This window comes from Myotis brandtii, unplaced genomic scaffold (genome assembly GCF_000412655.1).
Source record: "Myotis brandtii unplaced genomic scaffold, ASM41265v1 scaffold324, whole genome shotgun sequence".
Classification (NCBI taxonomy): Eukaryota; Metazoa; Chordata; class Mammalia; order Chiroptera; family Vespertilionidae; genus Myotis; species Myotis brandtii.
In genome coordinates, this window is record NW_005362439.1 from 1471662 (window position 1) to 1489181 (window position 17520).

The 17520-nt window shown below is 49.9% G+C and overlaps 1 protein-coding gene across 1 annotated transcript in view; it reads left to right on the forward strand.

Annotated features, from left to right (window-relative positions):
* Positions 1-871: 871 nt before the first annotated feature.
* The window catches only part of TSPAN18 (tetraspanin 18), a 182380-nt gene continuing 165731 nt past the window's right edge, over positions 872-17520 (forward strand). The window contains exon 1 of the mRNA XM_014543310.1: positions 872-889. The gene's annotated coding sequence lies outside the window, so the exon portion shown is untranslated. The remainder of the gene's footprint in view (positions 890-17520) is intronic.

The window sequence follows — 17520 nt, forward strand, 5'->3', positions numbered from 1 at the left end:
CCTCACAGTTTCAGCCCTAAGGCTTTTGAAACTCTTAGCTGCCAGGCTCCAGAGTTGCATTTTGCAACTTCTTCATCTAGCAGTCTCCGCGCCCTGGGAGGTGCTGGGTGCCGGGCAGGGAGACACAGCAAGTCAGCAAGCTCCCTCCCTCCCCCACACCGCCCTGTGACATTGAACTGGGTCTGGATTGGGAAGTGCCTGATGCCTCCGTGGCCTAAACTCAGCCCAGACTCCGTCATCCACCAGGCAGGCCTCTCAGCTGTGCCTTCTGCAGGGATACCCTCTTCCTCCTCAGGTCTCGTGTCTTATTTGAGATCATATTTTAGAGCATTTAGCAGGTATACTTTCTAGTTTAATAAAAGATGGAGGTCTTGCTCTTTTTTTTTTCTCTCTTCCAAATTCATTGTTCTTTTTGGTGGGCTTTGGGTAAATAGGACTTTAACCTGCCATTTTAAACTCCTTGCTTTCTTGGCCCCAGCCGGTTTGGCTCAGTGGATAGTGTCGGCCTGCGGACCAAAGGGTCCCGGGTTTGATTCAGGTCACAGGCACATGCATTGGTTGCAGGCTTCTCCCCAGCCCAGGCCCTAGTCAGGGCTTGTGCAGGAGGCAACCAATCAATGTGGTTCTCTCACATCTGTTTCTCTCTGTCCTTCCCTCTCTCCCACTCTCCCTAAAAATCAGTGGAAAAATACCCTTGGGTAAGGATTAACAACAATCAAAAATAATAAACAATAAATAAATAAATTCCTGCTTTCTTGGAAAACCTGAAATCATGCCTTATTTTCCTCTTTTCTTACAGGTGACCCTGTGGCATCCCTTGCTCCATCTTTCTCTATCAGGCCATACAATGCAGACAGAATGGAGGTGACTGCTGAAGGTGACACAGATGGTAAGGAGAGGAACCAGGGTTCCAACCACAGGCACTGTGGCTCCACCCCTAAGAATGGGAGCTTTGGGGGGCGGGGGGGGGGGGCAAGTTAATTTCCACTGGGCACTGCCTCCCCTACAGCTCCCAAGGAACCACTAGGCCAGTGGTCGGCAAACTCATTAGTCAACAGAGCCAAATATCAACAGTACAACTATTGAAATTTCTTTTGAGAGCCAAATTTTTTAAACTTAAACTATATAGGTAGGTACATTGTTATTAACTTAATTAGGGTACTCCCAAGGCTTAGGAAGAGCCACACTCAAGGGGCCAAAGAGCCGCATGTGGCTCGCGAGCCGCAGTTTGCCGACCACGGCACTAGGCCATCCTTGCTCACTTCTCAGGTCAGAGTCACAGGAATAATCGCCAAGGGCTGCCTGTGGAGAGGGGCTTGTCCCACATCCTTGCATCAGCTTCCAGGCCTGGGGGAGGAGGGGTCCGTCAGCTCCCAGGAATCCTGGATATTGACTCACCTGGAGTATTACAGGAGTTGCTGTGAAAGAAATACTGTTTCCCAATGTAAATAAGCCCTTGGCACACTGTCCCAGCCAGGACCCCACGTAGGGGCATCAGGGGGTCCTGACCTTCCTACCTGGTGCCAGTATGCAGCCAAGGAATAGAAAACGGGCCTGCGGCATTGAGGGTGGGGACAAACCCCAGAGCCTCGGGTATTAAGCCCAACTCTGCCAGTGATGGCACCTTGGGAACCACTGCCCTTTCTCACCTCTGCCTGCATTTGTCCAAGGGGTGGGGTGGCCTGAAGGATCCCTAAGCCTGTGGGGTCATTAGAATGACATGGTCCGAGAAATAAATGCCCCAGTGCTGCCTGGCTGGCATGCTATATTTAGGTGGGGAAATACCAGGTTGTGAAGGCTTATTCATTATTATCCTATTTTATGCGATTAAGTGCATATACAATATGTTTACAGAAAAAATACTGGAGAATTTATACTCTTAGCAATGGAGATTTCTGGGTGTGGAATTTGGGGTGGTTTTTATTTTCCTCTCTGTATGTACTTTCTTTATAATGAGCATGGTGGGGGGACCTGGGCTGGGAGTCAGCACACCTGGGTTCTGGTCTCCTTTTGGCCCCTGACTTGCTAGGAGACCTTGGGCCAGTCCCTTCCGCCTGTGGCTCTCTGTTCCTCATACGTAGAATGAGAATTGGCCCAGTGCACTCCAGGATCCCATCTGGACTGGCTGCTCGCAGACTGGGGACTAGAAGTGTGTGCTTGGGGCTCTTTGCATCCTATGAAAAATTTCAAAAAGTATCTGCATGCTTTCGTTTTGATGATAAGCTCTCAGAAATGAGCTTATACACATAAAACACTAAGAATTACGTCTGGTACATGGTAAACCCCTCCTTCTATGTGAGCTGTTTTTATTAAGAAAAAAATGCTGTTGCCATTTTTCAAGACAATGCCTCTCTCGCTGTGATCATTTATAATGAAAAGACATTTTCCTAGACCAACACTGTGTTTCTCAAATCAGGGCCTGCGTGCGGACCTCAGAGTTCCCCATGACACACTTTCTCTCATAAAAGGGGGTTACATACAAATCAAGTTTGAATAAGAAACGTGGATTTGGGGCCCCTGAAGAGCAGGAAATGTGGGCTCTGGATACCCCTTGTCTGCTTTTATGGCTTCTCTTTGGCCGGGGTGACTCGCTTTTTCCCGAGGTTGGCAGAGCCTTTGGAAACACACGTACCTTTCCCAGGAAAATGAGTCCCTGGGGAGGCCTCCGGCCCCAGGCTCACTCCAGCACCTGTGTTCTGTAACGTAGCCCTAATTGAAATCACATTAACATTATGATTCCATTACGGGGAACAAGAGGCTGGCTGCAGGAACACGCCCCGGGAGGCCTAATCAGCTGGACTGGATCATTTATAAAGGGCTGTGCATCTGCTTGGAGCTCAGTGTTAAGTAAGGCAGACAGGGGCCTATTCATTATTAACAAGGCTTTATGCGTTCGGCCAGGCAGGAGTACAACGCTGGCCGCAAGGGGAGTCTGACAGAGGAGACCCGTGAAGGCAAAACTGCAAACCCCCACCTGCCTCACCCGCTGGTGGACCTTGCAGTTCCTTCACCAAAGTCTTGCCTGTGGCAGCCCCTCCTACTGATGGGAGAGTAACTTGCCTGAGGTCCCATAACTAAAATGTGATAGAGTCAGAATTTGAACCCGGGCAAGTTGGGTCCAGAGCCTCCATGTTTAGCCAAACTGCTATCCACAGTCCACCCCTTGGCACTTCCTACCTCTGCTGGGTTGTGCCCTTGACCACTCACGGTTCCAGCAACTTCAGGTCCTTAAGGTTGTGATGTAAAGGAAAAGACTCTGGAAATCAGAAAAACAAATAAACAGAAAATGTGGTTGCAGGTTCAGGTTTTTCCATTCATTTATTTTATTCACTGCTCTAAGTACCAGTCCTGTGCCAGGCACTGTGCTAGGTGCCACATCTACAAAGGTAAATGAGACCCGGTCCTCGCTCCAGTGGATCTCAGAACTACTTGGGCATTTCCTGGTCTCTGTAGGGACCTTGTGCACTCAGCAGGGTGCAGACGTGATCTTATTGACTCCTCACCTACAACAAATGAATCCTTAATTATAATGGAACTAGAGGCCTGGTGCATGAGATTCGTGCACTGCAGGGGGGAGGTCCCTCAGCCTGGCCTGTGCCCTCTCACAGTCCGGGAGCCCTCAGGGGATGTCCAACTGATGGCTGAGGCCTGGTCCTGCCACTGCCACTGCACTCGCCAGCCATGAGCCCAGCTTCTGGCTGAGCAGCGCACTGACCACCAGGGGGTAGTTTCTCCGTTGAGCGTCCGCCCCCTGGTGGTCAGTGAGTGTCATAGCAATCAGTCATTCTGCCGTTAGGTCAATTTGCATATTAGTCTTTTATTATATCGGATGTGTAAGAACCATAAATGGGAGATTAATAAACTATAAGTATTCCACTATATGGTATAAATATAAAGACTACTAAATTAATGAAATATGATTGGAGGCAATATTATATACTACTTAAGAATGCAGGCTCTGGAATCTGACAAACCTCATTCCAATCCCGGATTTGCTGCTTAACTGTTATGTTGACCCCTATCGTGTAATTTCCTCTCTCTGTGTCCACCCCTGTCTATTCCTTCTGCTTTGCCCTGTCCTGGGAATGGGGGGTGAGGTGAAAGGATAAGCAATATGGACATCTTGTATGAGTGGGTGTTGTGGAGTTGGCAAACATGGCTTGGAGTTGGAAAGAAAGTGCTGGTCAGTAGAGGGTAGTGGTTGGGAGAATGAGCTCTGAAGGTTTAGAAAGGCTCTGAAGAATAGCTCTGGTTCCAAGTCATGGTTCTGTTCCAATGACTGTGTAACCCCAGGCCAGTAACTCTATATTAGGACCCTCAGTTTCTACACCTGTAAAATGGGGACACTGGTAGCACTTCCCTTACAACGCTGTTATGAGGATTAAATGAGATGATGGATGTAAAGCACACAGCACATGATCTGAGACACAATAAGGGTTAAAAGCAAAATAAAACACTTCAGCAGCCATTTTAGAGACTATCCAAGGGTGATGGGAGCATACTTAGATCTCTAGCAGCTGTGTGACCTTAGGCCGGTCTTCCAGTCCATCTAAGCCAGGGGTCCTCAAACTATGGCCCGCGGGCCACATGCAAATACAAATATTGTATTTGTTCCCGTTTTGTTTTTTTACTTCAAAATAAGATATGTGCAGTGTGCATAGGAATTTGTTCATAGTTTTTTTTTTTTAAACTATAGTCCGGCCCTCCAACGGTCTGAGGGACAGTGAACTGGCCCCCTGTTTAAAAAGTTTGAGGACCCCTGATCTAAGCTGATAAATGGAGGTAGTAAAGCCAATCTTATAGAATTGAGAGGTCATAACACATGTGGCTATGTTTTGTAAATGGTGCCACCACACACAATTGTGCAATTCTCCTTACTGAGCACTGATTGTATACCAGTCCAGAACTCAGATATGGGATAGGGGGGAGGGAGACGTGGTCTCCCGTTCTCCAGGGGTACCCAGTTAGCTGGGGGAGGCATTGTAGCGACTTAGACTGCCCCACTTGTGTGTGGTATCAACTAGGAAATGCAGGCCTTGGAGGGGAGACAGGGAGCTGACTCCTCCTGTACACGGCATTTTGGGGACAATGTATTCACTGGGCATGAGCACAACCTCTCATGTGTCTTTTTTTCATCCCACATTTTACTGTGTGTGTGTGTGTGTGTGAACATTTAAGTTCTACTCTCAGCAAATTTCAATTATACAATACAGTTTTATCAATTATAGTCATCATGTTTTACATGAGATCCTCTCACCTTATTCATCTTATAACTGAAAGTTAATAGCCTTTTACCAATCTCTCTATCCTTCTCCCCAGCCCCTGGCAACCACCTTTCTATTCTGTTTCTATGAGTTTTCGATTCTAAATGTAAGTGACACCATGCAGCATTTATTTTTGTCTGGCCCATTTCACTTAGCATAATACCCTCCGGATTTATCCATATTGTCACAAATGACAGGATTTCCTTCCCTTTTAAGGCCGAATAATATACCATTGTGTATGTAACATTTTCTTGATCCATTCACCCATCAGTGGGCACTTGGATTGTTTCTGTATCTTGCCTGTTGTGAATAATGCTGCAATGAACACAAGAGTCAGGTATCTCTTTGAGATAATGGTTTCATTTCCTTTGCGTGTATACCCTGAAGGGGAATTGCTAGATCTAGTCTTAGTTGTTTGAGAGACCTCCATACTGTTTTCCATAGTGGCTGCACCAATTTACAGTCCCACCAACAGTGCACAAGTGTTCCCTTTTCTTCACATTCTCGCCAGTATCTGTTATGTCTTGTCTTTTGCAGAAAGGGCATCCTAACAGCTGTGAGGTGATAGCTCATTATGGGTTTGATTTGCATTTCCCTGATGATTAGTGATGTTGGACACGTTTCTTCTCTCCACGTTCAAGTAGGGCAATTTGTTCCCCTTCCCTCTAAGATACTGCGGACTCTGATCTTGTCCAAGGAATATTTTTCTAAAAACCACCCTTTATTATGAGCCTGTTCTAATGTAAGGCCCGAAATCCTAACATGCAACCATAACTGCTATGCTGGGAGGAACCTTAGAGGTGGAAAAACTGAGGCTCAGAGAGGTGAAAGGACTCGTTCCATGGTCCGTAGGTGGAGGCTGCCTGATGTCAAGGCTCCAGCTCTCACTCACCAGGTTGAACTGACCAGCACCCCCTCCCTATCCCAAGGAAACATTTCATGACTATAAGAGGCATCTCCCCCCGGGCATTTCTTACTCCGATAATCAGAAATGAAGGACTGAGATGGGTAGGGATACAGCCTACAACCTCCGTCCCTGGCTCAGACCTCACCCTGTAGTAGTGACTTTGCGTTATTTAATCTTTCTTCCCAATCTTTTCATGAAACAACAACAACACAACTACCCTCTATCTAGTGCAGTGGTTCTCAACCTTGGCTGCACATTAGAATCACCTGGGAATCTTTTTAAAATCCTGATTTCTGGGCCTCATCCTCCAGAAATTCTGTTTCTTTGTTATGGGGTGGGGCCACAACATTAGTAACAAAGAAACAGAATTTCCGGAGGATGAGGCCCAGAAATCAGGATTTTAAAAAGATTCCCAGGTGATTTTAATGTGCAGCCAAGGTTGAGAACCACTGATCTAGAGCTTACTGTTGGTCTGAAACCAGGCTTGTGTCATCTCTCCTCATCTTCATGTTAACCGCCTCGGAGGTGGACACAGTCAGTGCGCACATCTTACAGGTCAGGAGACGAGCTTGGAGAGGCTGAGGAGAGCTAGGCTGTGAATCCAGGCAGCCTTCCCCTAGAACAGCGGTTCTCAACCTGTGGGTCGCGACACCTTTGGGGGTCGAATGACCCTTTCACAGGGGTCGCCTAAGACCATCGGAAAACACATATATAATTACATATTGTTTTTGTGATTAATCACTATGCTTTAATTATGTTCAATTTGTAACAATGAAATTGGGGGTCACCACAACATGAGGGACTGTATTAAAGGGCCGTGGCATTAGGAAGGTTGAGAACCACTGCCCTAGAATGTCAGCTCAGCTTCCCTTAACGTTCGCCGAGCACTTCCTCAGCAGGGACTGTGTGTGCTAAGCACTGCACATACACGGGCCCAGCGAATCCTCCAAATGTCCCTGCAAGGGAGGTACTACCGATGAGATTCTGCGAGAGTAAGTGATCTGCCCAGAAATGCATCCTTGAAGCGGCAGAGCCGGAGCTTGCCCACACCCTTTCTGAGGTCCAGGCCATGCTGTCCACCTCTCCTGCCTGCCTAGGTGGGGCTCCCAGCGACCTTTCTCATGCTGGGGCTGGAGAGGATGAGCGAAAGCTGCTCCGTGGGGAAGACAGAGGCAGAACCTCCTTTCAAAGCAACCCAAAGAGCCAGCGGTCCCCACCGAACTGCCCCTGATTAAAAATAGAGCCGGTGAGCCTGCCTGGCTGCCCAGCAGCTGATCTGAGATCAGAAACCATTTCCAGCAAGCCTGGGTCTTTTAAGTTATTTATCCATCTGCATTTTTCATCATTTGCCATTGATTTGCAAAGGCCCTTCCTGAGCGCCCCCCTGGTGCCCGCCTGGCAGGGTAGCTGGCTCTCTGCCTCCCTCACCCCTGGGGTTCTCCCCTTTTCCTGTAAGGCAGCCCTGCACCAGCTGCCCGCTCAGCGGCTTCCCAACCTGCAACCTCCATTACCAGAACTGCCTGGGCCCAGGGGCCTTTGTCCCCTTGCTTTCTGATGTAGTGAATCAAGGTGGGGCTAGGGATCTGCATGTACCAGCGCCTCAGATTCACTGAAGTTGGAGACCTACGTAGCCATTGAGATTAAGGGGTGGGTTATGGATCCCTTCAGACCTGGGTTAGATGCTGTGTGACCTTGGGCAGATGGTTTGACCTCTCTGGTGCCATCTGAGACACAATGGGGACAACAGAGTGTCTCCCTCAGAGGGTCACTGTGAAGCCTGAGACCAAGCAGGGAGAGCTGGTGGCCTGGTGAGCGTTGGCAGATTTCCTTATTTATTCTCTTTGTTGTTATTAGTAGTATCACAGCTAAGCCCCGCCTGCACTAGGACACTGGGTCACTTAAGTGAGGCGGGCAGGGGTACCCAGGCACCTAGACCAACTTCTAGTCCCACATTTTGTCCCCTCCCAGAACCCCAGATGAGAACTCAGCCCTGTCAGCCTTAGGGCCTGTTAATGTCATTAGCTCTCCGGCCACAACCCCCTCCTGCCACACTCAACACCTCCCCTCCCCAGAGCCCCATTAGGCAGCCTGTCTGCTTCTCCCATCAGTGCTGCCCCACACACTGCCCCCTTTGGGGTGGGGAGTGGTCAGGTCCACTTGGGGTGATGAGTGGAGAGCTGCCCCAGGCCCCAGGCTCCAGGCTGGGGAGGGAGCCAGGGGAGGGGGCAGGGAGTAGGTGAGTGAGTGGGGGCTCCTGCTTTTGGTGTTGGACCAGCCACTGAGTCCCAGACCCTCATGTAGGTTGTTTGGAGGTTGGGAGGAGGTTGCCTGAGTGGAGAACAAGGTGGGGGGCTATGACAAGTCCCCCATAAGCCTCCTTCCTCCTTCCCTGAGGGTGTGGGGTCCCCAATCCAGAAAGCAGATGTCTTGGAGGCTCCACAGCGCACGCTGAGCCTGCAGAGTCTCTGCTGTTCTCCCAGCTCTGATAGGATTTCCATGGGGAGAAGGATGGCTGAGTTAGTGGTGGCCACGGGCCTGCTGCTGGAGCCTGTTCAGCCCCCCTTGGCCTCGGCTTCCTCATCTGTAAAATGGGGCCACACAGCCCCCTTGGCAAATTCCTGTGAAGATGAGTTACAACCCTGGACGCTGGCAGACAATAGGCGCTCCATCGTGTGGCACCTCATCTTCATACCTGCACCGTGCAAGCCATGTTAGCGGAAAACAAAACCCAAATGCACTCGCAGCCCCATTAATGCCCTCATCTTCCCTGACCCTCCAGTCCTTGTCCCCACTCAGATGTAATGCTTACAGATTTGCCATTTAGTTGAGAGCTAGTGTTGCAGTCTGGCTGTCTTTCCCTACTTAACCCCATAACATAAAATGCGTTCTATCCAACCACAGTATTTAATGTATTTCATTCAATTCAGTGAAAACTGAATGTCCCTCGTGCATGAGGCCCTGGCTTAGCATCTTCAAGGATTGTCACTTGTTAAACTTGATAACTTCTTAGGAGGTGAGCACCTTTATTATTCCCATTGTAAGATGAGAAAACCGGAGAGCAAAGGGATTAAAGGGATTGCCCAAGACTCCCACGGTGGACAGTGGAGGCGGGACTCGAACCCAGATCCTGGGACTGGCTGAAGCCAAAGCCTTGCTCTCAGCCTCCCCTTCTGCCTTCCTCAGAGCAGGCGTGGTCCCCTCCCTCATCCCTTAAAGCTTCCTGAGAGCTTTAAAGAGCTCTAAGACTTGGATTTTTAAAAGCGACGTGAATGTTTTCCAGATAGTTTTGACTTCACTATGGCTCTACGGTAGGTCACAGCTGGTTGATTTGTTTTGCTACCATTATGATTTTAATGATTCTGAACTGCCCCCATGGTCTGGATCTCTTCTCTATTTGGGACAGGCTCTTGGGTTCAGAGTTTCCCCGGCAGGTGAAAGATCAGAGTGAGATGTCGTCTTTGCTCTCACCCTGCCCCAGTCCTATCCCATAAGCCCTCTCCTGGGACAGCAGCAAGGAGGGGAATCAGAACTCTCATGAGTCCACAAGCCACTGTTCCTGCCATGTTGTGAGGAGGAAGATGAGGCAGAGGGCAGGGCTGCTGCTTGGCCCATCTGAGTCTCAGACTCCCAGCCTCCTACAGGGCAGGGGCAACAACCTGGGCAGAGCCAGACTGTTTTCCTCTGGGTTGGGGATTCTCACCCCGAAGCCAGAACACAAATCAGTGTTCAAATCCCAGCTTGGCCACGTGTTAGCTGTGCGACCTTAGGCAAGTCATTTAGCCTGGCCGTGCCTTAGTCTCCCCATCTGTAGAATAAAGATAATAGCAGGACTTCCCTCATAAAATTATGGTGAGGGTTGAGGTCATGGCCAGGAAGCCATAGTGCTGTGTGTTTGCCATGATTCGTGGCCTGGTCCAGGGACACGGCCAGCTTCTCTCTTCCTCGGACAGAGGCTCGGCCGGTGCAACCGAGAAGAGCGGGTGCGTGTCCCTGTGCTTCGCCTTCTGGAGACCCCGAGCCATCTGGAGGCTGCTCTGGCTTCAGCGACATCTCACCACCAACACGGTTTCTGATTCTGAATCAGACCTTGACCAAAGCCCATGGAGTCCGGCCTCCCACTCTCCCTCCTCAGGGCTCCGGTTTAGTTTCCTGTCATCACCAGCACAGTGTAAAAAGACGCCTGATTTGGACACAAGTTGTGGCCTCAGAGCAGACTTCCTGTTGGTTCCCTTTCCTCTCCATGGGCTGAGTCTATGCATCCACGACAGAAAGCTTCTCCCAGTCCTGACCCCATGGGCCTCACTCTCACCCAGTCACAGCCCTCCTCCCACTGCCCTCTCTAGAAAGACCAGACTTCCGCATCTTGCTGTTTCCTGCCTCCATACCTCTCCTCATTCTTGAACTTCCTTCCATTTTTGTGCATTTGAGCAGTGCCTACTTATCTTTCCAGACTTGCTTAGCTTACGCATCACCTCTTTCTGCAAAACTTTCCTCAACCGCACTGAGAAGATATGCTCAGGATTCTGTTGGTGGCCAGTGACAGAAAAATGCAAACCAAACTGGATGAAGCAATAAAGAGAATCTTTGCTCATGAAAACGTCAGCATGTAGGAAGTGTCAACATGTAGGGCTTCAGGCATGGTTGGATCCAGGGGTCATAATTATTTTCTTTGCACTCAGATCTGGCCGTCTCTCAGTTCTGTTTTCCTCTGGGTTGGGGATTCTCACCCCGAAGCCAGAACACAAATCAGTGTAACTGGTTCAGAACACAGACCTGACACCATTGGGGTTCCAGTCCCCACTCTGCCATGTACTAGCTGAGTCATCCTGGGACAACTCCTCAGCTTTCTCTGCCTCAGTTTCCTCACCTGTAAAATGGGCGCAATGTCAGTTGCTACTTCCTAGGGTTGTTGTGAGGATTAAACAAGTTAACTTCCCTGTGAAGTGCTTTGAACAATACCAGGATATGGTTAAGGGTTTCATAAGTGTTAGCTGTGACCAAAACTGCTGGATATTAACTTTCGCTTTTTACAATCAATTCTAGTTACACTTCTAGTACTGAAATAGAATATAAGTGCCAATGAACCTTGCCAACATAAAAATAAAGTCACCCAGACTGCAAACCTTAGGGAAGGGTCACTCATTCCCTCACTTTCCATGGAGGGTCACCGGCAGATGTTGCCTAAAACAGACACATAAAGAAACTGGAGTGTATTTTTTAAAAGTTTAGTCCAGTGCCCTAACCGGTTTGGCTCAGTGGATAGAGCGTCCGCTGAGGGGTTCCGGGTTCGATTCCAGTCAAAGGCATGTACCTTGGTTGCGGGTACATCCCCAGTAGGGGGTGTGCAGGAGGCAGCTGATTGATGTTTCTCATCGATGTTTCTAACTCTCTATCCCTCTCCCTTCTTCTCTGTAAAAAAATCAATAAGATATATTTAAAAAAAAAGTTTAGTCCAGAAAAACAAAAAGCAAACTTGGAAACTTTGGGGAAATAGAGGATTATTTTTCTTTTAAAATCATTTTCAACCATATGAATATATTTCTTTCATGAGAAAAAAAAGCTTAACAACAAAATCTAAGGCCAAATAAATAAACATAGAGCTACAAAATGACTTGCAGTTGCTCTGTAGGCGCTGCCCTGGAAAGGGCTCTCGACACCTGACTTAGTATAAAACAAATTGCAGAATAATAGGTCCAGTGTGATCTGGGTTTGTAAAGAACAGAGAGTGTGTTGGGTATGCACATGCGGAGAAGGGCACATGCTAAGTTATTGACGGTGCCAGCCCACCTCTGGTTAGTGAGAAAGAATAGACAAAGCAGAGAATCCACACTCCTGTACCAGTTGGAGCTCTTTTGACAGCAAGCATGTATTTCCTGTAAAGAGAAAATGTGTAAGTAAATAAAGGAACAAATGTGAGGCTAACGCAGGGGTGGGCAAACTTTTTGACTCGAGGGCCACAATGGGTTCTTAAACTGGACCGGAGGGCCGGAACAAAAGCATGGATGGAGTGTTTGTGTGAACTAATATAAATTCAAAGTAAACATCATTACATAAAAGGGTACGGTCTTTTTTTTTTTTTTAGTTTTATTCATTTCAAACCGCGGGCCGTAGTTTGCCCACGGCTGGGCTAACGTGATGATATTTATTCCCAGCAGGAAGGAGCATGACACCCAGAACCACGGTCCCCACCTTTTCCCTCCCTTCTGCCCAGGCCTGGGTAGGAATTCCCTCTCTCACCCTGGGACTGGGGCAAAGGCCCCAGAGGGTGGGACAGTGGCCCCGATCCAGCTCCAGCTGGGCCTTCAAATCCAGGTGGCCTCTGCCCAGGGGCTCCAAAAGCCAGGTTACTAGTAAAGTTATCCTGAGCAATTTCCTGGAGCAGCAATGAGCTGGCTGCCGGGATCAAGGAAGCCTTGTGCTTAGCTGGCCCCACAGAAGGTTCTGGAACTGGAAGCAGACAGGGCCAGGCTGGCCCAAACAAGGGGTCTCCTGTGTGTGGTAATATGAAGGGCATACGAGGGTGGTAGTATGAGGGTAACATGAGAGCCTCCTTCCGCAACGGATCTCCAGTCATTCATTCGTTCACCTGTCAAATGTGTACTGCGCCCCTAACAATAATGCCTGAATTCCTACAACTCCATCAGTGCTCTGCAGCAGCGGTTTCCCGCCCTCTCACACCTTTTATATTAAACACATGTAATACCCTCTTTAGTGCTCTGGAATGAACCCCATGAATGCTGTAACTTGCCCACACACATAACTTTTAAAAATATCCATATAGAATGCTCCAACTGTAATATAAAGGAGGAATAAAAAGAACCTCGTGTAAAATAAAATGTTTGAACCTGTAAGTGCTCAGGCCCAGCTGCTCCCGAGGACACAGTGGAGTCGTCAGGAGCCGTGGCCCCCGCAGAGCCACCGTGAAGGTGTCAGCCACAGACGTGCAGAGACGTGGAGTGCTGAACGGAGACCAACAGGTCACCGTCCCAAACTGCGAGCAGCTCTTGGCATGTTCTGAATAAACTAAATATGAGCTTCTCTCGCTTTTGTCTTCAGCGCCACCCCTGGAAAATTCAGTGTATATTCAAACTGTGCAAAAACGCTTTATATTTATGTGCAAAGCAGAGCGAAGGTGTAGACCCCTGTAATGATAAACACCTGGGTTTTTTTTTCAAATATATTTTATTGATTTTCTACAGAGAGGAGGGGAGAGGGATAGAGAGTTAGAAACATTGATGAGAGAGAAACATCGATCAGCTGCCTCTTGCACGCCCCCCACTGGGGATGTGCCCGCAACCAAGGTACATGCCCTTGACCAGAATCGAACCTGGGACCCTTGAGTCCGCAGGCCGATGCTCTATCCGCTGAGCCAAACCGGTTAGGGCTGATAAACATCTCTTCTTCCCTATGTGATGTCCAGCAGGACACAGGAGAGTCACATGGGTCATGGGACAGTTCTCACTGGTCAGGACCGTCCCACCCTCTGCTCATCACCTGCCTTCCCCATCCCACTGTCTCCTACATATAGTGGCACTCCCCACCCGCCCCCAGCTTTGTGACAATCCAAAAGGCCCCCATCCATTTCCAGGACATCCCTGGGGGCAGTGCCACCCAATTAGATGCATCATCTAATCATCAACAAGTCGTTGTAACAGGTACTCATATTATCCCCATTTTACAGATAAGGAAACTGAAGCGCCCAGGTAGGAGTGGCTGAGCCAGGACCGTCACCTGAGGTTAAGTCCATCCAGTTGGCTGCACTGCCTTCCTCCTGTCCGTCAGTCCTGGGCTGGTACTGAGGACCCAAATATGAAAAAGGCATCCCTCCTGGGGACAGCAACACCTGGACCCCTCCCTACCCGGCATGGTGAGGAAGTGGACATGCAGCAGAGGACTGCTCACAGATGAAGAGCTCCACGGGTAAGGAGGTGGAGGAACCATGAGGAACAGCATTCTGGGGAGGGGGTGGGCTGGGGAACGGCATGAGTAAAGGCACAGAGGACAGGGGAGTGTAAATGTTCCTTGCGAGAGGCTTAGGGTGGTGACGGGGACATAGGCCTGGGCCAGCGGCCTGTGATGTCTTTGGGAAGCATCCGGGAGGCCCAGGGAAACGGTGTGGTTGTAATTGAGTAGGCAATGGGGAGCCACGGGAGGCTTTAGAGCAGGGCAGCTACATGACAGGGTTGGTTTCAGAACACTCCCAGGGAGCAGGGAAGAGGTTGAACTAGCGGGTGGGACCAGTGAGGAGGTGTCTCAACAGCCCAGACCAGGGTTGGAGGTGGGAACGTGATGACAGAACCATTTCAGAGGCGGGATTCTCAGCTCCATGACCGATGGGCTGTGGGGCCCGGCGAGGAGGAGCCTCAAGTGCCCTGGGGAAGCAGGCGATGAATGGCTGGAGGAGAAACAAGTTCGAGCCCAACTGTGGTCTGAATCGGGACACTTTGATTTTAAACTCATTCTCCCCACACGCCTCTCCACCTGCTGCTCCCTCACCTGGAATGGTCTCTGGGATTTCACTGTGGCCTCGGCTGTTAAATGTCTCCTCCTGAGAGGGGCCGCCCGGCCACCGTGTTGGGAGCAGCCTCCCTCTGCTTTCCTGTCCTCGCGCTCTGCTGGTTCCCCTGTAACATGCGTCCCAGCTGGTGATTGGTACTGCTGTTGACCTGCTTGTCCTCCGTTCCCCATAGATCAGCGGTTCTCAACCTGTGGGTCGCGCCCCCTTTGGGGGTCGAACGACCCTTTCACAGGGGTTGTCTAAGACCATTGGAAAACACATATATAATTACATATTGTTTTTGTGATTAATCACTATGCTTTAACTATGTTCAATTTGTAACAATGAAATTGGGGGTCACCACAACATGAGGAACTGTATTAAAGGGCCGCGGCATTAGGAAGGTTGAGAACCACTGCCATAGAGAGCCAGGATCCTCCGTATCTGGGGTCACTTCTGTGTCTCCGGGGCCTAGCAATGCACCTGGCACATAACAGGGCCTTGAAAATGTTTGTTGAATGAATACATGAGAGACCAGAGGGCCATCATGGGAGAAATGCCCAGGAACACTCATGCCCCTGCTGCTGCTGGAAAGCCACCATTTGGGCTCTTTGCTTTGATCTCAGCCCTGCCCCCTCCTCACCTCAAGATCCTCTTTAAAGTCACAGAGAGGGAGGGGGATATTGGCCCTTAGCTCTGAGCCACCAGCTAGGAAGGGATGTGTCAGGCTCTTATGGAAGCCTGGGTAGGGGTCTCTGTGGACCTTTCCCCATTTGCTGCAAGAGGGCAGTGGGAGAAGCTCCCTCCATCCCTGCTCTGTGTTTGTGTGTGTGTGTGTGTGTGTGTGTGTGAGAGAGAGAGAGAGAGAGGGGGAGGCTGGAGTCAGGAGCCGGGTCTTTCCTGGAAGCCAGAGGCAGGATGCCAGAGGCAGGCTTTGTTTCCCAAGCAATTCCCAGGCCCAGCGGAGTGAGCCTCAGACCTGAGCTCAGTAGGTCTGAGATGCACCTGCTGTCCAGCCCTGTGCTGCTCACGGTCCTGCTGGCCCAGCCCGAATCCCCCTTTCCCTCCCCAGAGAGCTCATGAAGGGGTTGTCTGCCTCGATAATAAAAGTCATGCCGTGCCTTCCATTGTGCCCCTTAATTCTGACGCTGATGGGCACCGCCACCAGCTCTATTCCACAGATGGGGGAACTGTGACGTGCATGGGAGGCTGTCACTCCCCCAGGGATGAGAGTAGGCAGAGGTAACTCACGTGCTCTTAGTCATCAGCAGCATGCCTCGTCATCACCATCCCAGCCCCACGTTTGGGCATCCCCTGCCTAGGCGCGCCATCACTCTGCCAGAGGGAGCTGGCCCGGTGGGGGCCCTTTGTCCCGGAGCAGTGCACCCTACGCTGGAGCCCCTGAGAGCCTTGCTCCCATATTACAAGCACTCACAGGAGGGTCTGCCTCTTTCTCCCTATCTCCTTGGGCAGGAAACTCAGCCAGGAGAAAGATAAGGAGAAAAGAAAGGACGGGGGAGGCCTCTGTGGAGCCAGGGCTACTACCTCCCACACATAAGGCAGAAGAATAGAAGGAAATGGCCAGAGAGGGGCAAGTGTCGGTGTCGGTGGTGGAGGGGGGCAGGGGGTTATCCGCTATAAATAACCCATCTCCAGGATCCCAGGAGAGGGACAGAAGGGCTTGAGGCCAGAGGTCTGGTCTCTGTGGCTGGGGGTGGGGGCAGTTGTCATTAGGATTGGCCTGGGTTTCAGATCAAAGGGCCAACAGAGGGTAATGGCATGACCCAGGACCCTCCCCCTGGCCTCCTGCTCGAGGTAGCTGCTCGGGCCTTATAGTTGGCCAAGCAGGTTGTGCGTTCTTGCATCTTCCATGCATTCTTGAAGCCATCCATCTACCCACCCATTCAGTCAGTCATCCTCCAACCGTTCGTTCACTCCCTCCCATCTATCCATCTACCCAGCCTGCCTCCCCCTGCCTCTGAGCCTTTCCATTTGCTCTTCCTTCTCTCCACAATGCTCTTCCTTTCCAATTCTCCTTGCTAACTAGTCCTTTAGGAGCTGATAGCCTCTCTGATTCTCTGGATATTTTCCTTATGGTGGCAAGATGGCCGTCATACTTCCAACCTTACATTGTTGAAAGCAGAAAGGAAGGTGGGGGTTGGGCTTGATTTGGGGAGCCAATCAACATCGTCTGCCACAAGAGATTAGAAAACTCTGGAATGTCTTCTATTTTTACCCTCCCCCCCCTCTTTTAAATCATCTACAAGCCACCAAGTCCTGTGCATTTTAATTCCATAAAATCCTTTTCAGTTGTTTCTTGCTTGTCATCCCTCTTGTGTGGCCTTTGTCAGGACTAAGCCACAAAATAGGCTTCTAAATGGTCTGTCAGGTGCCTGTCAACCCCCCTTCATCCAGCGAACTCCACTGAATCCCTGTGCTGTGGCAGGCAGTGATCTAGGCACTTGGGATATTTGATGAACAAAACAACAAGTCTTGCTCTTGTGGAGCTTATATTCTCACAGGAGGAGAGCAGTGGTAAACAGTAACCATAACCAATAAGGACGTTTCTAGATGTGGGTGGTGATTATACTATAGATCAGGATCGGGGAGATCAGAGGGGATGGTATGATTTTAAATTTGGTGGCTGTTATGGGTTGAATGGTGTCACCCCAAAAATTTCATTCATTGAAGTCAATATGCCCACCCCCATACCTGATGATGTGGCCTCATTGTAGTTCCTTTAGTTAAAATGAGGTCATACTGAGTAGGGACTCTACTCCCACCAACTGAGCCACCCGGCCAAGACAAATAGACTTGGGCTTTTACTCAGCATGAGGTGGAGCCATCAGAGA